A 21958-nucleotide genomic window follows, 5' to 3' on the forward strand; every position below is an offset into this window, starting at 1 on the left:
AGGGAATGTCCACAGAATGATCACGCTAAAATAGGCAGCTAGAAGTTGCATGGTCTTTTTTAACCCAGCCTTGGAAGCTACTTTTGCCAAACTTAATTGGTCGAAGTAGTTGAAGTCCCTCCCAGATTCAAGTGAAAGGAACAGTTATCTCACCTCTCTGAGAGGAGTGCCAAAGAATGTGTGACCATTTTAAAAACTGTCATTCTATGCCACCAGCTTCACTTTGTTCCTTGATTTAAGTCTTGAAGTAGGAAATCTGATTACTCAGTTTATCCTGTGGATTAGTTCCTCTCTCAGCTATGACAAAGGGGGCAGGCTTACATTTTTAGTAGAAGTTCCTTCCCTGGCTCTGGAAGAGTCAGATTCTCTAACAAAAGTTCATGACTGAGGAGGAAATAATGGAATCTTTTAGTGTAGGCACTGCCAAGAATGGCAGCTGTATTACTGCCTTCCAACAGGCAGCTTGGTGAGTAAGGGGAACCTGGCAAGAGTGAAGGAATGGGGGATACCATGGGGTGACTGACGTTCATGGGAGATTATTACTCAGGGAGTTTCTACTGGCATAGGTACAGTCAAGAACATGACCTATGAGTTACTTATATTCAGATAACCTCCACAGGCAGTCGAGGCCTATAAACATTCTGGTTAAGCTGTAAATTACTGATATGAGAAAATAAACCTTGTTCTTGAAATAAGAACAGATTTGACCTTGAACAAAATCAAAGAATGAGAGAACTACTCACAACTGCTATAAATTTCTGATTTTTAGAAACAGATACTAAATATCAGAGATTTTCTTGGCTTTTAGTCTGTTTGTCCCATTCAGTAAGTAGCAACACTGAATGAAACAGCTTTCCTCTGAGATCCTCAAGCTACTTAATTGATCAACTTAGTTTAGCTGAGCATCGTGGGTTAGTAAGCAAGGGGAAAATATGACTCCAATTTTGTGTGTGCTACTAGAGCAGGCACTAAAAAAAGAAACAGAATATTTTCTAATCTTCCCTTTTGCTTGGAGGAATTAATTCAAGAAGTAGTTAAGTGACTTTCTCAGTGTCTCAGAACAGTTTACTAGCATAGAATAGCTAGTCTTTAGCTACCAAAGCTTTCCTGGGAGCCACCATTTATGCTCTACTAACCTGCTTCCTATTTTCTAATAGAATTTGTAGTGGTCGTGTAGTTAGTCGAAGATGTAAGATTCTCTGTTCTTGAGAAGAGGCCACAGAATGTCTGTGATTTCATAAACTAGTTCTGTGACTCTCATAAGCAATGAATTTTAGGGGCTATAACACCTTAGTAATCAGAACCTTTACTAGAAAAAATATTTGCTGTGGAATGGGAGAAGGTTTGATTCTGTTATAGGAAAAAATCAAATCTTAGCCAGCTGATAAAAAAACCATTTTGTTGATTAAAGTAAATGTTCTTCTTCTGTCAGGGGGAAAGAAATGAGAAAGTAGACTGAAACAAGCTGAACAATCTCAGGAAAATCTGCCACCTGAAGAGTACAAGGACTTCTGTGCCTCAGGTTGAAGTCCTGCCTTTCCTAAAAATATTTCTTAATCTGTTTACTTACCTGCCCATTTCTGCTTTTTCCCCCCCTTTAATTGTGTTAGGACCAAGTCCTGTAAAACCAACATGAATGTTACTCTATATAAGTTCCTCTGCAATGGGAAGCCATAAAGCAAAACAATCTGAACATTTCTTTCTTCTTTATTAATACTCTAAAGCAGTAATTCTCACCTTTACCAGAATCAGTGCTTTCTTTTTATAGCAAATATTTTAATACTCTATTTATCATCCTGAAGTGAAATTCATAGATAATATAATCTACTTATATACATAGTGTTTTTTAAATCCATGAGATGGTCAAACAATATAAAGAGGAAAAAAGAGTAAGTTTTAAAATTACTTCAGTATGTAAATGTATTTCAGTATATAAATGTTCAGGAATCAGCACATTAGAAGTCATAATGGAGTTGTCAGATTCTTGCATTTAGATGCTTATGGTATCTCATGAGTATAACAACTACAAATGCAGACTGACGATTGAGTTACTTTGACAACTCAAATAAAATGAACTTTCCAGTTCTCCCTCTATCATTGATTTCTATCTTCATTCCATTGTAGTTTCAACATTTTTTAAATTTATTGAGACTTATTTTATGGCCTAGCATCTAGTCTATCCTGAAAACAATGCACTTGAGAAGAATTCATATTCTGAGGTTATTGAATGAACAGTTGTATATATGTTTACTAGGTCTACTTGGTTTATGAGATTGTTCAAGTCCTTTATTTCCTTGTTAATTTTCTGTCTAGATGTTCTGTCCATTATTGAAAGTGGTGTATTGAGGTCTCATTATTGTAGAACTGTCTATTCCTCCCTTCACATCTGTCAATGTTTGCTTCATATATTTTGGAGTCTTATTGTTAGGTCCATGTAAGTTTATAATCATTATATCTTCTTCATGAATTGATCCTTTTATCAATATATAGTGCCTGCCCTTCTTTGTCCCTTTTAACAGTTTTTTACTTAAAGTCTAAGTCACCCCAACTTTCTTTTGATTACTGTTTGCATGGAATATTTTTTCCATCCTTTTAGTTTCAACCTACTTGCGTCTTTGGATTTAAGGTGAATCTCTTAAAAATAGCATGTAGTTGGGTCATGCTTTTATTTTTAATTCATTCTGCCAATATCTCCCTTTTGACTGAGGAGTTTAATCCATTGCTATACATGAGGATGTTGAATTATAAACAGTACCTAACACAGGATAATAGTGTTATTACTATGTGCTCATAAGTAAAAGTATTTCTGTTATTGCCTCAATAGTGAGCTATTTAATAAAAACTTACCACAATGTATATTTGTCTCTGGTGATGCTTAGCAATAATACCACGTGGCTTATTAGTGACTTCATGAACTATGGAGCAGTATTTCCTAATCTGGATTATTCTTGATCTTGATAAATTAACTTGCTATCCTACAGCAGAGCTATGGAGAGGGGGGAAAGAAAGTCAGGAAAGAAAACATGGGAACTGAACTACAACCTTTTACACTAAGGAAGGTAAAAATTGAACTGTTCACAAGATAGTGAAAAATTGCCTCTTCTTTGCAACAGTTTTGGTATTCGGAAAGCATTGTTCTGACAATGATTCTAAACCATTAGCAGTGCTCTAACTACATTGGAGTGTCTTGTGGAGTTTTATAAGACTTTAGCTCATGAGTCTCACCCCTGAGGACTGATTTGGTGCATAGGGAGGAGCTCAGACCACAAGAATGATTCTGATGTATAACCAGACATAGAACTGCAATAATCAACCTCTATAATTTATAAAGATGTCATAATAAGAACAGAGTAGCAGTTTAAACATTCTTCAGCTATAAAACCTAACTTTACATATGGTGCCTGCATACAGGTAGGTATTCCCACCCTACCCCTCATTTTGATGTCAAAGCTTTTAGCACAGTGCAGTTTTTCCTTGGTATTCTAGTCTGCTAGCTGCCAGAATGCGATATACCAGAAATGGAATGGCTTTTAAAAAGGGGAATTTAATGAGTTGCTAGTTTACAGTTCTAAGGCCAAGAAAATGTCCCAATCAAAACAACTCTAAACAATTTGTCCCAAGCCAAAACAATTTAAGGCATCTGGGGGTAGATACCTTGGTTCAAGAAGGCCGATGAAATTCAGGGTTTCTCTCTCATCTGGAAAGGCACATGGCGAACACAGTCATAGTTTCTCTCTCGGTTGGAAGGGTACATGGCAAGCAAGGTATCATCTGCTACCTTCTCTCCTGGCTTCTTGTTTCACGAAGCTCCCCGGGAGGCACCCTCCCTCTTCATCTCCAAAGGTCGCCAGCTTGCAGACTTGGCTTCACGTAGTGCTGCAGCATTCTCTGCTCTCTCCGAATCTCTTTCTCCAAAATATTTCCTCTTTTATAGGACTCCAATAAACCAATCAAGACCCACCCAAATGGGTGGAGACATGTCATCACCTAATCCCGTTTAACAACCACTCTTGACTAAATCACATCATCCAGGGAGATGATCTGATTATAGTTTCAAACATACAGTATTGAATAGGGATTATTCTACCTTTATGAAATGGGATTTATATTAAAGCATAGCTTTTCTTAGGGGGCATACTTCCTTTCAAACCAGCACACTTAGCTCCTCATTTTTATCCCATCAATGGCTGATACCTAAAGTCTGCTCTCCGCTACTCCCAACTCCTTTTTCTCCCTTTTCTATTACTGCTCAGCTAATTTTACTTTGAACAGTCTCTTTCTCATGTGTATAAGCAAATTCATCCTGATACCTTTGCTGGTCTCTTCTATAATTCTTAGTCAAATTTATCTTGGGGGAAATATTGTTTTTTCTCTCCACTTATTCATAATAAAAATAACTTTAAATATTTAATATTTCATTCGCTCATTCAAAATTAGTTATTACAATATAGTAGCCAAGCATATGCTCTCTGCCAGTCACAGTTCTATGTTCTGGATATCCAGCTGTGACCGAGATGGACAAGATCCATTTTCATATAGAGCTTATAGTATAGTGGAGGAGACAAGATAATGAACAGATGGCTGATATGATGCAAAATGGTGGTAAGAACAGTGGAGAAAAAATAAAACAGGAAAGAGACTAGAGCTTGATGGGTGCGGGGTAAGGGAGGCTGAGGTGGGTGATCAGGGAAAGCCCCTGAGTAGGCTTGAATGAAGTGAAAGAGTGAGCCACTCTAAGATCTTTAGGGAGAGCATTCCTGGCAAAGGAACTATTAGGGATTGAATCAGGTTCCCACAAATAGCATGATCAAGTTCCAACTCCTGGTACTGTTAGTGTGAACCCATTTATAAATAGGACCTGTGAAGATGTTATTAGTTAAGATGTACATTAATTAGGATGGGCCTTAATCCAGTATGGCTGAAGTCTTTATAAGCAAAGCAAATTGGACACAGAATAGAAGACACCAGGAAGGAAGCAAGAAGCTGAAAGAACCCAGAAGAGAAAGGAAAAGATGCTACCATGTGCATTACCATATGATGAAAAAGCCAGGGAACCCAAAGGTTGTTGGTAATCCAATGATATCAACCCTGGGAAGAAATAAGCCTGGCATCTGAAATTTTGAACCAGTAAATTCCTGTTGTTAAGCTAACCCATGGTATGTTTTTTATTTGGGGAGCTGGAAAACTAATATAGGGATACTGACAGATTGAAGGAGATAAACTGTAGAGACTTAAATATACCACTTTCAATAGTGGATAGAACCTCTAGACAGAAGATTAATAAGGAAGCAGAGGACTTGAATGATACTCTAAATCAACTATACCTAACAGACATATATTGAACATTTCACCCACAAGAAACTAGAATACATATTCTTGAATGCACATGGATCACTCTCCAGAATGGACCAAATGTTAAATCACAAAATAAGTCTCGATAAATTAAAAATATTGAAAGCATGCAAAGTATCTTCTCCAACCACAATGGAATGAAACTAGAAGTCAACAATAGAGAGAGAAATTGCTAAATGCTGCCAGAATACAGTATACCAGAAACGGATTGGCTTTTATAAAGAGTATTTATTAAGTTACAAGTTTACAGTTCTTAAAGCCTTAAAAATGTCCAAACTAAGGCATCCAGAAAGAAAGGCCAGTGTCTGTCACATGGGAAGGCATATGACTGGCATCTGCTGGTCCTTGTTCCCAGTTCCCTTATTCCCAGCTCCTGATTCCAGTGGCTTCCTCTCTAAGGGTCTGTGGGCCTTCACTTAGCATCTCTGGGGCAAAATTCTGGGTTCTAGCTTGTAAACAAGCATCTCATGGAAAGTCTCATAGTGATGTATGCTGGGCTCTGTATCTCCAAATGTTTGTGTCTAGGCATCTGCTTTCTCTGTCAGCTCTCCAACCATCTCCAAATGTCTGCGTCTGTGTTGGCTCTGGTTCCTGTCTAGCTTCTGTCAGCTCTAACAGCTCCTGGCATCTCCTGGAGCTTCTGCATTTCCAAATGTCTGTGTCTGTATCTGTGTCCGAGACTGAAGTTTCTTCCAAATATTTCCCCCTTTAAAGTACTCTAGTAAATGAGTCAAGATGCACCCTGAGTGAGTAGAGTCATATCTCCATTCACACCAACTACTGGGTGCATCACATCTCCATGAGAACAATCTAATCAAAATTTCCATCTGAACAATGTGTCTGGCGCCACAAGATTGGATCAGGGTTGAAATAACATGGTTTTTCTGGGGTACATAATAGATTCAAACTACCACGTATGGGAATCCTGCATTTTATGCATGATTGTTTTGTAAACCCACAGCTTCTCTAATGAAAAATTAAAAAAACAAAATGAAATACTAATATAGGGACCAGCAAACGTAAGGGCTCCAAGATCAGCGTAAATTTGACCTCTTTAAGGAACAGTAGAAGGAGCAAGAGAGTGAGGGTGGGGAAGTGGTATTGGATTACAAAAAGAGTGAAATAGTTCATTCAGACTGAGGGACTAAGTTTACTAGGGAAATATAGGAAAAGTGCTGTGATGGAGGGTCCACGTGAGATTTATGGTAATAAATTTAAGATGATACCAATCAGGAAGAGTTTGATGATCAGGAGATTTTGTTGCTGAGAAGTTCCAGTAGAGATAGTAGAAATGTGGGGGTCTGGAGGTTGGTGGCAAATGGGACAATGGACCACAGGAACAGCTAGGGGGATATATAGAGACAAATTGAGATGAGTCTGGGCAATGTGGCTTGGACTTTTGGTGGTGGGTGAGGTAGACAGGGACATACATAGTGATGAATCATAATCTTTTGGGGGAAGAGGAGTAAAATCTCCTTTTAGGGATTGTTCTCTGGGTTAGACTCCTTAATATCTCCTCAACCCATGGAACCTTTGATTTCTATTTGAGTGCAATGCCTTCTAGAATAAAAACTGTATTTTCCAGCCTTCCTTCCAGCTAAATATGACCTTGTGGTTCACTGCATTACTGCTTGGGGGGGGTGGGGGGGCGGTTCAGAATCTAAGGCAGGTGTTTCCGATTGCCAGACCTGGGCCATGTACTAGTTTCATCAAGGGAGTTTGCAAAACAAAGTATCTGGGCTATTTTAAAAGCAAAAATGCAAACAATCCGTACACCCAACAATAAGAAATAATTGGAGTAAATAAAAGGTTTAAAATAACCTGTGAATAACCTAAAAATTCACTATTGGAAAAACTTCAAATAAGGAGTTAGATGGAAAAAATGAAATGTCTAATAACATGACATTAATTAGAATTCTCTAAATGTCTTTCAACCGTATACATAAGAATTGAAAATATAAGCCAACAAATTGTAGGGAAGTAAACATAATTTTTTTAAGGTAATGTAGAAAAATATTTAAAATAGAGACCATTCTGTAATCTCAGTATTTGGGGGAGATATGGTTTCTTTTTTAGTATTTCATCTTATTTATTTTAAAAGCAAATGGATACTTATTCCTAAGAAATCAGGAAATATAGACAACCGAAAGAATACTTTAAAAATCCATACTTCTAACTATTTAGACACGAATACTTCTATCATGATGTATATTTTTGCAGACTCTCTTTTCTATACATATATAATCGTATATTATTATTTTCTGTAAAACTGGAATCATTCTTTATAACTTACTGGAATCACTGATTTATAACTTACCATGATTTATAAAAGCCATCCATTAATTTTAGATATTTCAGCTATTCCAACTAATCCCTATTACTGGCCTTTCATTTGTTCTGACTGATCATTCACTGACTATTAGACTTTTAGGTTGCTGTAACTTATCACATTTGACATGATAGGAATAATTGGCTAGACAGGAATCAGAAATTCTTTAAGAGAAAGCAGAAATAAATAAACCAATATAAAAAAATAATGGCTGTTTAGAAGTTTTCTTAACCAACCCCCACTTAAATGACTTGTCAGATTAACTAACTAATTAACTATCTTGTCTTCCTGTAAAACATGCTGACTGACACCACAGGAAGCTGAAACTTTGCAGAAGCTAGCTGTTCTCTATTGCATATGCCTCACATCAGCTTCACCAGGGCTGGGATTTTATTTGTTTTATTTAATGATATACCCTAAGTGCTTTAAAACAGTGCCTGACATTTATTGAATGAATGAATGAGGAAAAAATTGTAGAAATCTAGGATTCTGTTTGCAGATTACTATGTCATTGTTCTATTATAGAGAATCCAAAATTGGAAACCTGAGATTAGTGGTTCTCAAACTTTAGCATGTTTCAGAATCAGCTGGAGGGCTGGGCCCCACCTTGAGTTTCTGATTCAATAAATCCAGGGTGGGCCCTGAAAAATGGGCTTTTCTAATGCGTTCCCAATGGTCAAGGGACCACACTTTGAGAACTTGAACTCAGGTATTGGAATTCATTCTCAAATGGGCTGACTAAGGGAGTTCCTATTGAACATAAAATTTGATCAAGTATGAGAGAGAGTGTCAAGGAAAAGAACCATAGATGACACATTGGACCGTTGTTGTTGATTGGGGTTGTTGTTCCAAACAAGAGAACAGTCTCTAGCTAATTTAAGCAAAAACGAAATTTATTAGAGGGCAATTGTACAGTGCATACATTCACTGAGGAGGCTGGAGATTTTATAGGCTTGAAAAATTTGTAGGAATACCTCGAGGCCACATATCAGAAGCACACCTAAACTATCACCACTGAACTAGACCAATGACAATACTGCTTCTGCGGCTTATCTCATCAGCTTTGAGTGCTGGACACTACTACTGCCATTGTTTCTCCTAGAACCTGGTTGATGCTTTCACCGCCTGAAAGAATTCTCACCTATCCCCTCACCTCGTCATCCTTACGTCCAGATTCACAGTCTAGAGAGGTGATCTGATCAGCCAGGCCTTGCTCATGTGTGACATCTTAGCTGGCAAGAGTTGCTGGGAAAGTGAATATCTGGACTTTGCAGTTTCTGTAGCAGGAAGTGGTCCCTGCCTCCTACCAATACTAAAATGAGGAGGATATCTCCAAATATGGTACATTTCTGTTGAAAATGACTTTTGAGTTTGACCTTGAATGAAAGGAAGAGTGATAATGCTGTTGGCAGAAATGTGGATGTTGACAAGGGGAAGCCCTATTGAGAAACAACTTGTATTCTTTTATTTGTTTCAGTTATAATTATTTAAGTGTGTCACAAGAAACCTGGATAGTTCTAGGAAGTCTCATTGTGAGAAGCAGAATAAGCTGGTTTAATGACTAACTCATTGTTACCTTAAGGGCAATGTTAATGCAGACCTGAATAAGAGTAAGTAAATTTTAGATCTTGATAGCTAGCCTTATTCTGGCTCTAATATTCTCTGGATCGGACAGACAATTCAGGTAAACAAGCAGGAAGTAAAGAAACAGGTATATTTTGTTTGGGGTTTTTAATATTGTAAATTGTCTCCTCTCCTCTAGGTTAGGTAAAGATAGCCTATTGCTAATAATGTATAAATTGTGTGTGTCCTGAAGAACATACCAGGACTTAGAACACCTGAGAACCATGTGAAGCAGGATCTAAGTCACATAAACAAGGAAATTCATTTGATAAAGAGCATATCACTCAGTTTTGCAGAAGGCTGCAGCCAGTTCCACTTTGGAACCATATTTCACAACCAGTATGACAATAATTTTCACTGTTTGATGCCCTCAGGGTGGGATTCATCAAATTAAATGTGCAGTGAAGCTTTCAGGCAAGGTTCAACCACAGTTAGTCTACACTGACGAGGGCACAGTCAGAGCTTGCAGTCAATCAAAAAAAAAGGCTCCATGTTAACAACCATCTTAGTATCGCAATCACAGAGCTTACTGCTGATGCTTGACTGTTCTGTAATTTCATGCATCAGGAATGTTTGGATTCCAGATTTGTATTTGACAGACCTCGTCCCATGTCTCATCTTATATCTCTAATTGGAAGCCAGACCCAGGTACCAACACAACAGTATGGCTGGAAACCATATGGTGGCGTAGGACTGCTCATTGCTGGTTATGATATGGGCACTCCCATTTTCCAAACCTGTCCATCTGCTAACCATTTTGACTGCAGAGCTGTCCATTGGAACCCTTCTCAATCAGCTTGTACTTACTTGGCAAGACATATGTCTGAGTTTATGGAGCATAATTAAAAATATATATTTTTATTCATAAAACAACGAACAACCATACAAACATTCTTAACATTCAAATATTCCATACATGGTGTGGTAGTTAGATTCAGTTGTCAACTTGGTTAGGTGAAGGCACCTAGTTTTGTTGCTGTGGACATGAGCCAATGGTACTCGTTTGTTGCTAATTACATCTTCAGTCGGCTAGGAGGTGTGCCTGCTACAATGAATGACGTTTGACTTAATTGGCTGGTGCTTAAATGAGAGCGCTCAACATAGCACAGCCTACGCAGCTCAGCATACCTCATCTCAGCACTGGCAGCTGAACCCAGGCCCTTGGAGATGAAGAAAGAAATCACCCTGGGGAATGTTATTGGAACCCAGAGGCCTGGAGAGAAGGCCAGCAGAGACCATCTTGTGCCTTCCCACATAAGAAAGAACCTCAGTGGAAAGTTAGCTGCCTTTCCTCTGAAGAACCAACAAAATAAATCCCCTTTTATTAAAAGCCAATCTGTCTCTGGTATGTTGATTTTACACTAGAACACATGGTGTAAAATCAATGGCTCACAGTATCATCACATAGTTGTGTATTCATCATATGGAACATAATTTGAATGAACGGGTTAAACATGGTCTGTGTGCCTTAAGAGACTTCCTGTAGAGCAAGACCTAACTACAAGGAATGTTTCCTTTGGAATTGTTGAAAGAGTCTTAGAGTTTACAATCTGTGATGGTGATGATGTGTCTCCATTCCTGGAAGATCTTGAAGAAAGACAAAGAGAAAAGCACAGCTTATTCAACCTTCTGATGAACTTGCAGTAAAGGCTAATGAATCAATCAAACATTAAGTGATAAACCAGACTATATGTGTGTTATGTATCAGGACCATGTACCAGAATGACAGTAATTTATACTTTGAATCAAAAGATGCAGAGTGGTAGAAAGGTATGTGAGCTGGTTTGAAACTATTATGTACCCCAGAAAAGCCATGTTCTTTAATCCTCATTCAGTATTGCTGAGTGGGATCTTTTTTATTGTTTCCATGGAGATGTGACCCACCCAATTGTGGGTGGTAACTTTTGATTATATGGTTTCCATGGAGATGTGTCTCTACCCATTCAAGGCGGGGTTATTTCTGGAACCCTTTAAGAGGGAACTATTTTGGAAAGAGTCAACAGAACTCACACAGCCAGAGATCTTTGGAGATGCAGAAGAAAAATATACCAGGGGAAGCTCTAGGAAATAAGGAGAGAGCTAGCAGATACCACCATGTGCCCTCCCAGCTGAGAGAGAAACCCTGAACTTCTTTGGAGTTAAGCTATGTTTCTCTGGATGCCTTAATTTGGACATTTTCATGGTCTTAGAACTCTAAACTTACAACCTAATAAATTCCCTTTTTTGGGGATGGGGGGTGTATGGTCCAAGAATCAAACCTGGATCTCCTGCATGGAAGACAGGCATTCTAACCACTGAACTACCTGTGTACTCTTAATAAATTCCCTTTTTAAAAGTTGTCCTGTTTTGGTGTATTGAGTTGCTGAAGCTTACAAACTAAAACAGTATGTTTTAGGAATCAGCCTAGAAGTAAGTTTTTTTTCCAATTAAACCTAACTGAAATTATATAATGGGTACTTTTTTCTTTGAGAGGGAGTATATAATAATTTTCTAGGAAGTATAGGGTATCTGTACTACTATTTTTATGTGAAGAACCTAGTATCTTTGTGGTTTTAAATTCAACTGTGAAATAAAAGTGCTTCACCTGCTGGGAAGAAGAGCATATCACAGAAACTTTGAAAAATAAAACAGAAGGAAAGTAATATATAACTAAAAGTTCCTGTTAGCCAAATTATTTTTAATATATTAGCAGCTTTTGCATTCAAGACAAAAATTCCTCTTTCGAAAGACATCTCCATATTCCAATTTCCACATTAAAAACAACATAATGAAAGTACTCCAACATTGTATTAAAATGACCACACATACACACTATACTTACCTGTAACAGGATTGGTTTTCAATGGGAACTTACTATTCCAGTTGCTTACTGCCAGCATCTGTTCTAATGAGTTGGCATCTATACCTTGCTGGTTGTTAATGTTTTAATCATCACCCCTAATAGAGTATGTACTTATTTGCCAAATAGCTAGAAGTATATGTAAATTAATGTGTCAGGAACACAACTTTTATTTAGTATGATGTGGTTCTTATCATTGTTATTCTTGTACTTCCCTTCCTTACTCCCCCTTTTTTTTTCCTTTGGCAGGAAATTATAAAGGTGTTTTTGTCATCATCTTTATTAGGGTCATAGAATTCAAAAGGATGTTTTTGAAGGAGATTTTTGATAGGCATCTTCGAAGAGATATCTGGGGAGTCTTGGATCCACTGGATGACATTTTAGGAAATTGAGCAAAAATAAATAAATGTATTGACAGTTTTAGCAGCACTGTTAAAAGTGTTTAAGGTAAATTTTCATGAGCAAGAATAAATATTGATCATTAAGTTATATCACTATAGCATAAGGATCATTTTTAAAGCACCATAGGTGAGAAATGATACGTTCTCTATAATCCCAGAACTGACACAATTGATCTGAAAGTTATTTCCTAAATATATTTATTAATAGTGAGTTACAAAGTATATAGGTCTTTAATGAAGAACTTGATCTGGTGTGAAAATGGGTTTCAGTTTTATGAGTCTAGAAAAAAAGCTGTTTGTGATGGAGTGAGCCATGTTTCTTAAAGGCCACTCAGAGTATGACATAGATGCTACCTCTAGGCAAAACAAACACAATTTTGGTGTAGCGCACTGGGTAAAATATCTAAACATTAATAACAGCCTACAGTCTTCAGCATATTTTAGGCCCCTCCATCCCTTTATTCATTCTGCATGTGACAACTCATTTAATCTTCATAACAAACCTGGAGGATGGCGCATTAATATGTGCATTTTTATAGATGAAGGGACTGAGGCTAGAAAAGGTTCAGTAGCTTTCTCAAGACCATGCTACTCATAAAGCACTAAGCTGGGTTTCCACAGCAGGCAGTCTGATTCCACAGTCTATAGTCTAATAAAGCTTAATATCATATTGTGAATGTACTTGGTAAGCCATAGTCACCATCTTCATCTACTTATGACCTACGATATATTTTTGGGAGCCAGATTATTATACCATAAGCCCCTCTGACTTACCTAAGGAAAATAAGACCTCAAACCCCAGCTGTGTAATTCCCAAGATACTGCTTCCTAGGATACTGCCTCACATATGCTCATGGTTTCTCTTCAGCCTTCTCAGCCTACAGACATGCTTCTGCTCCCATACAATGTTAGGGACTTACTGCAATGCAGGCATAACCGTTTTCTGGATGCAGCCACCTTAATATCTCTACTCTGTAATTCCTCATCGTTCATTCAGTTCTGATCAACCAGTGATTTCCGGTAGTCATGCTCACATGTCCTGTTTACAATGCCAGTGTGTGAATCTGAAGCATCTGAGATTTGAGTCATTTTGCTCTGTTAGAACTTCACCAAGAACAAAGCAAAGGTTACTTAACCTTTGGTTCATCAAAAATGTCCTTTCCCAGAACCAAAAGAGGATGTGCTACTCTGTTCTGATTGCTACCTTAAAAGACACAATATGCTTACAACCCTTGAAATAGCAATTTTATGGCTTCACATCTTTAATATCCAGTCTCTGATGGTCACCCTTTTATGTATTTGCATTATAAGTACTGATTTACATGTGTTTTTCCCTCTCAATAATCTGAAGTACTATAGAACAGAAACTGTCATGCTCATCTTCGTAGCCACAGAATCCAGAACTTAATAGACAATTGGTAAATGTTTGCTGTATGAACAGATGACAACTCTTCAGTACAGTGAGTTCTGTTTTAGACTCGCCCAATTTAAAGTAATGCTGAAATATCCAAATATATGTCTGCTTTAAGTCATTAGAGGTTAGAGGCCAGAAATTGGTTAAAAGTTCAGAGCAACAGATTCAGATACTTAAATCCCCAGTGAAGAATTTGAAGCTGAAGCTGTGATTCAAGATAGGTCTTAAAGAGAAAAGCACTGAAGAATAAGGAAACAAAGAGTGAGCCCTAAAACCACATACAAAGTATGGGAGAGGAACTTGATGTAGCAGAGGAATTAGTGAAGTATCATTTGGAGAAGTTTGAAGCAATTAAAAAATATTCACATATCAGAAGCTGAGAAAGAGTTTCAGAAAGAGACCAGTGAAAACAAACAAATATGAGGGAGAGAAAGTTGATGACTTTAGAAAAAAAAAGTTTTCAGAGACCTTTAAAAGTACATTTTCATTGGAGTGGTTTATATTTTTCATATTTTTTACTTACTGATTGCATTGCTTTTTAAAACAATGCAATTTTATTGAGATGCATTCACACACCATGTAATCCATCCAAAGTATACAATCAGTGGCTCACAGTATCATCATACAGTTGTACATTCATCACCACAGTCAATTTTAGAATATTTTCATTACACAAAAAAGAAATAAAAGTAAAAAATAAGACCCCAAACATCACATACCCCTTCCCCCATTATTATTATTTTTAAACAGTTTTATTCATACACCATACAATCCATCCTAAGTGTAAATCAGTGGCTTTTGGTATAATCATATAGTTATGCATTCACAACTGCAGTTAATAAGAGAACATGCTCATTTCTTCCAAAGAGAAAAAAATCCCATCCACCTTATACCACCCCCCTATTATTGGCATTTAGCTTTAGCAAGGTGCCTTTATCACCAGTAGTACAAGAATATTACAATGTTACTGTTAGCTATAGACCTTAGTTTATATTAATTGTATTTTTCCATATACCACCCTATTATTAATACCTTGTAACAGTGATGTACATTTATTCTAGTTCATTTAAGAACGTTCTTATATTTATGCAATTAACCACTGTCATTTCTACTCTAGATTTCACTGTTATACAATCCCAGTTTTATCCTCTAGCTTTCCTTCTAGTGACATACACAATTCTAGCTTTCCTCTTTCAACCACACTCATTCCTCAGCTTTCTTAATTACATTTATAATATTGTACTACCCTGACACCATATTGTACTTGCCATTTCCAAACCTTTATAATCAACCTTATTGAACATTCTGTACTCCTTAAACATCAATTGCCTAATCACTGCCCTCTTTCTATCTCCTGATAACCTATGCTTTCTACTTTAACTCTCAGAGTTTGCTCGTTAGATGGTTCATGTTAGTGAGACCATACAATATTTTTCCCTGTTTCTGGTTTATTTCGCTCAACATTATGTCTTCAGGTTTCACTCACATCATTGCATGCCTCATGACTTCATTCCTCTCTGCAGCCACATAATACTCCATTGTATATGCACACCACAATTCACCCTCTGCTCATCAGTCACTGGACCCTTGGGCTGCCTCCATCCACTTGCAGTTGTTAATAATGCCACCATATACATAGGTATGCAAACATCAATTCGTGTCCCTGCTTTCAGTTCTTTAACAGGATTGAAAGATAATATAGCAATTTTATACTTATGATTGTATTTTGTTTTGTTCTGTTTTGTCTTGATTTTGGCTTAAGGAACAGGAATTTATTGTCTCAAAATTTTGGAGGTAGGAGTCCAAAATCACAGTCTTGACAGACTATGCTTTCTCTCAGATTCTGCAGCATTCTGAGGCTAGCTTGCCACAATCCTTTGTTCCATGGCTTGCATCTCTACTTACTTCATGTCACTGGATGAAAGGAATAAACAAAATATGGCATATATATAGAGAGAGAATGGAATATTATTCACCATGAAAAGGAATGGGATTCTGATACATAGTACAATGTAGATGAACCTTGAAAGTATCCTGAGTGAAAAAAACCAAACATGAAAGGACAGATATTGTATGAATCCACTTATATGAGGTATGCAGCATAGGCAGATTCCCCAAGGCAGAAAGTGGAAGAAGAGTGGTTACCAGGGTCTGTGGAAAAGAAGGAATGGGAAGTTATTGCTTTATGGGTATGGAGTTTCTGTCTGGGATGACGAGAAAGTTCTGGAAATAGGGGAGATGCTTACACATCATTTTGAATGTACTTTGTGAATTATACACTAAAATATAGTTAGAAGGGTACATTTAAGCTATGTATATTTTAACACAATAAAAATAGAAAAAAATATGTTCAAATTTTAATCTCCCCTCGCTTTTGGCTCTTGGGATTCCCTTTCAATTTTTTAAAAATATTTTTATTAAGAAATATCCACACACATACATTCCAACCATGTTATACAATCAGTGGCTCACAATATCATCACATAGTTGTATGTTCTTCACCATGATCATTTTTTAAAAATATTTTTATTGAAAGATTGTCACACACATACATTCTATACATGGTGTACAATCAAGGCTCATAATATTGTCACATGGTTGTGTATTCATTGCCATGATCATTTTTAGTATATTTGCATCACTTCAGTAAAAGAAATAAAAAGAAAAAAATAACATACATCCCATACCCTTTATCCCTCCCTCTCATTGTCCCACAGTATTTCAATCTATCCAATTTTTACCCATTATCTCCCCCTATTATTTATTTTTTGTCCTATTTTTTTTAACTCATCTGTCCATACCCTGAATAAAAGGAGCATCAGACATAAGGTTTTCACATTCACACAGTCATATTGTACTATAGTTATATAATTTTATAGCCTTCTTCAAGAATCAAGGCTACTGGAACACAGTTCAACAGTTTCAGGTACTTCCCTCTAGCCACTCCAATACACTGTAAACTAAAAAGGGATATCTGTATAATGCATAAGAATGACTTCCAGGATAACCTCTTGACTCTGTTTGAAATCTCTCAGCCACTGACAAAGCTTTCTTATTCCCATGAGGCCAGGTCCCGGCTCATCTCCGGGAGTCAGGTCCCATGTTGCCAGGGAGATTTACATCCCTGGGAGTTACACCCCACGTAGGGGGAGGACAGTGAGTTCACCTGCCAAGTTGGCTTAGTGAGAGAGACCACATCTGAGCAACAAAAGAGGTTCTCTGGGAGTGACTCTTAGGCATAATTATCAATGGGCTTTGTGTCTCCTTTGCAGGAATAAGCTTCAAAGGGGCGAGCCCCAAGATTGAGGTTTCAACCTATTGAAATGGTTGTCCCTACTGCTTGTGAGAATATCAGGAATTCTGCAGATGGGGAAGTTGAATATTTCCTCCTTCCTTCCCAGTCCCCCAAGGGGACTTTGATTGCATTATTTTTAACAGAAATCTATTTCCGAATATCTAGCTTTCATCATTTTTATAAGATATATTGGAGAAATTTACCAATTAGAAATAATCATTTGGCTTGATCCCATGTTCACTGGAATCATTTTAGAAATTTTTCCCCAGTAGCACTGTGTAAAGAGTACATTCTTTAATGGATTATTAAATTTGTTTTCTAGTTCAAAGATACATCTGACTGAAATTGCTTGAATCCATCAATGACCACATTAAAGCTATGCAGGGTGCTTTCTTTCCATTCATTGAAGAATTAATTTACTTCCTAAGATACCAGTGGATTTTAAATTCTTACTAGGAATTTAATTTCAGGAACATGATTTAAATTTATTTCAAACAATTAAGTTTTAAGATCTTCTGTAAATAACTGAAATTTCTGATTAAGTCTAGTAACTAGTCATTTGTTTCTCTCAATAGTTAGTCTTCCAAGAAGTGCAGAACAACTATTTGGCCAATTCTCTGTACATCTTATGAACTGTATTGCAGGAAAGCACCCTAAGGAACTAAAAGACTGTAGTTTTAAAGCAAACAAAACTACCTTTTTTGCAGAGATAGAAAAATACATGAAACTCTGTACTGTGTGTTTATATATCAGGCCCAGCCACAAACTATTTATCTTCTGTCCTTTCTTTTTTTTTTTTTTCTTTTTTTTTTTTAAAGAGAGAGGGAGGAAGGGAAGGAAAGACAGAGAAGGAAGGAAGGAAGGAAGAAAGGGAAACATTTTTAAACATTTTCTTGTTTTATTATATTTTGTTTGTTTGTTTGTTTTTTACATGGGCTGGGGCCGGGAATCGAACCGGGGTCCTCCGGCACGGCAGGCAAGCACTCTTGCCCGCTGAGCCACCGCGGCCCGCCCTTCTGTCCTTTCTTCATTGTTTTCCTTTCACACCATCACTAGTTATCAGTCCCCCCCAACCCCCAAGCTCTTTAACTTCCCCCTTCTGTTAGAATTTAAGATTGAGAAAGGATCTTCTATCAACCACTCATAACTTAATCTGAATTTAATGTGAATCCTCCCAAAGGTATTTACTTTTTAAGCATTTTCCTAATCATTTACTCATTCAATAAATACTTAATGAGCTTTCTGATAGAACTACTTTCTCTGAGAAATATATGATAAATTATATATGAAGGCTATCTTTTAAAATATCATGACATGTACATAATTAACTGTGACCTAAGATTGAAAAATGGTAAGTGCCATGAGAAATATAGGTTTCCTGGAGTTTAGGGAAAGGACAGGACTAGGTCAGGCTGGGACTGAGAAGATTTTATGGAAAGTGGTATTTGAGAAGAAGCACAGTTTAATAACAAAAAGCAGATGATCTGACCAGTCTTGCCTGAGCTTAAGTCCCAACAGTCACTTACTGAATAACCCAATACTCAGCAAGCTCTCCAAGACTCAATTTCCTCATCTATGAAATGAAAATAATAATATCTGCTCCTGAATTTCTCATGAGTATTAAATGAGTTATGACATGTAAAGCACTTAAAATACAATGTAATTCCTCCAATAAGGCTCACTATTATTACCTAGATTGGGCCTTGATAAGTAAGATTTAGTTGTTTGAAAATTAGTAAAAATGAAATAAATTTCAGAAGGAGCAGAGTCTAAAATATAAATAAAGGGAATAGTATAAGAAGAAATCTGGGTAATATTTATTTATAATTGGAGAATAGGGAAGAATTCCTTAGGTATAACACCAGACCCAGAAGCTGTAAATGAAAACGTTGATGAATTTAACCACTTTAAAAACACACACACAGAAATAACACTGAATATTTGCAGAATTGATTAAGTTGTCCATCCAAGATAAACTTGTGTTAATTAACTGTTTATGTGATTATTTTTAAAATTCACTTTGAATAATGCTGAAGATAGGGTGGGGAGATGGCCTAACCAGTGTTGTTAATTTTTTTTTTAGTATTGCTTTTCCTCAGAATCCCCATTCCTTTTCCATTCACTCTAGTCTTTGACGTTTTCATGCCATCGTATACCTTCTGAAATGCTACCCTCTCCACTGTGACTCCTTTACTTTGCCATTAGGAAAATGTGCCGCTTTCAGTCACTCTTCTTACCATCCCAGTTATTCATTTACTTAATAATATGTGTTAGGTACTGGCCAAAACAGTAGGGATTTAGTAATGAACAGAACAAAATTCCAATACCTATGGACTTAGATTCTAGAGGGGAAGACAGATAATAGACGAATACATAGTCTGCCAGATGATGGTAAGGGCTCCAGAGAAAAATAAAGTAGGATGAAGGTGGAAAAGAATGGCAGGGCATATGCAGATTGTGATTTTATATAGTGTAATTAAGGAAAAGTCTCACTTAGAAGGTGATAGTTTAGCAGATATAAGACGAAAATGAAGGAGTGCCAAAGGTGGCTATCTAAAAGAGTGTCCCATGTAAGGAACCATCAGGGGCAAAGACCCAGAGACAGGAACAGTTTGATGTGCTTTAAGAAGAGCAAGCAGGCCAGTACAGCTTGAGTGAAGTGCGCAAGGGCTAGATGAGTAGGAGATTAGATGAGGGAAGCGGTGACAGAGCAGATGAAGTCTGGTGTTTTGGGCCATTCTATAGACTTTGGATTTTACTTTGAGATGGGAACCAATTGGAGGATGCTGAGCTGAGGAGTAACATGATCTAACTGATCTATCTTACAGGTTAGATGGTCTCTGGCTACTGTATGGATACTAAACTATAGGAGAGAGAAGATGGAAGCAGGAAGACATGTCAGGAGAGAGACGATAGTAGCTGAGACTAGGTGGTAGCAGTGAGGGTGTGAGGAGTTGACAGATTCTGGGTACCTTGTCAAGGTAGAGCCAGTGGGGACTGCTAATGGATTGGATGTGATGTATGAAAGAAAGGAGTCAAAAATAACTCCAAGGACTTTGTCCTAAGCAGCTGTCAGGATGGAATTACAGTAAGCTGAAGCAGAGAACAGATTTACTGGAGGATAATATCAGAAATTTTAATTTTGCACCTGCTAAATCTAAGATGGGTGATTTGAAATAGGCAATTGGAAGCTCAGTAGAAAGATCAGGGCTGGAAATAAAAGTTTGGAAATCATCAGCACACAGATAGCCTTTAAAGCTGTTAGATTGGATGAGGCCACCTAGGGAGTAAGGATAGTTGAGGAACAGTTCTGTGGGCTCACCCCTGGAGTTAAGGTAGAGGAAGAGAAGAAGCTTCAGAGACTGAGGAGCGACCAGGGCCATGAAGTGGGAGGAAAACCAAGAGTGATTGTTGTCACAGAAATTATCCCTTTGCAAGTGACTCTTTAATTACTAAGTAACTCTTTAATTCCTCAATGCTAATATTTATTACTATTAAGTAAAGACCATCAGTTGCCAAGATGGTCTTTACTCCTGGTTAATGAGTGGTGTTAACTTCGAATGACTCTTGGATGGTAAGACAGATGAGCTGGATAGTTTGCCCATGATGTTTTCCTCATAGCTGTCTAACAATATTTGGTCTTCCTTTTTGGAATGATACACCTACTATTATGTAAGCTTACATATGGGAAGTTAAAATCAGGCAGATTTATCCAGAAGTTAATAAGCGACCACAAATTACCCATATTACTTAAAGATGCAGTGTTTGTTTTTTTAATACAATGCAAATTGATTTTCCTCATCATCTTAATGAAAATAAGTTTAGCAATCCCAGTTCTACGAAGTTTGTTACCTTGCTCCCCTTCTCATTCATCATTCTCCCTGTATAGTCAATAAAAGTTTTGGTTTTCCAGGGCTTCTTCAAATCTCCTGTAAGAACCTATTGATTTCACTTGTTATTGCACCTCCCTCTCTTGCCTCTGGCCACAAATTAGTCTGCTTCAGAAGAGGCGGTGAGATAATAAGGCTATATATAGACTGACCTTTTCTATTCTTTCCAAAAAGCCTTAAAAAAAAAAAAAAACCCAAGAAACCAGATGACAAAAGCAAAGCTCCAAACCCTCTGCAAGCTGCATGTTCTACAGTTCAAGTCCTTTGTACTTTAAAACCAAACATTTTGGCTTGCTATAACCTATTAGTTAAGCACAGGAAGCAATACTTGCCATGATTCATCTTTTCATAAAAGTATATTACAGTTATAACAGTGTCCTTTCATCAGTTGTAGCCAATGTAGGACACTAATGCAAGATGTGAATAATAGGGATGATATGTGGGAATTCTGTATTTTAGTCATGATTTTTCTGTAAACTTACAACTTCCCTAATAAAAAAAATAATAAAGCACAGCTTCTGGATAGCTGAAAAAAAAAGTATATTACAGAAAATATTAAAATTCACTGTATATCTTAACAGAAGTAATTATGTCTAATATCAGCCCCCAAATGTAAAATATCCCTGATTGTTGCTTTTATATCTCTAGTCCCTAAATTAGGGAGCAATCAATTGACACTTGGCTCACAGAAGCTAGTATAAACACCAGCTCCTCAGATATCTCTACCCTTGCCTTTTTTCTTTTGTTTTGGAATGTTTGGTGGGGAGAGGTTATAGTATATTACCTGCAAGCAATAGAATTCTACCACTTATGGA

At 37.2% G+C, this 21958-nt stretch overlaps 1 protein-coding gene and 1 pseudogene across 10 annotated transcripts in view; both read left to right on the forward strand.

Annotated features, from left to right (window-relative positions):
* PPM1L (protein phosphatase, Mg2+/Mn2+ dependent 1L) overlaps positions 1-21958 on the forward strand; it is a 398542-nt gene that overhangs the window by 307438 nt on the left and 69146 nt on the right. The window lies entirely within an intron of this gene.
* On the forward strand, positions 9489-18021 carry LOC143682172 (proteasome subunit alpha type-1 pseudogene; annotated as a pseudogene).

The sequence above is a fragment of the Tamandua tetradactyla genome, chromosome 5 (genome assembly GCF_023851605.1).
Source record: "Tamandua tetradactyla isolate mTamTet1 chromosome 5, mTamTet1.pri, whole genome shotgun sequence".
Classification (NCBI taxonomy): domain Eukaryota; kingdom Metazoa; phylum Chordata; class Mammalia; order Pilosa; family Myrmecophagidae; genus Tamandua; species Tamandua tetradactyla.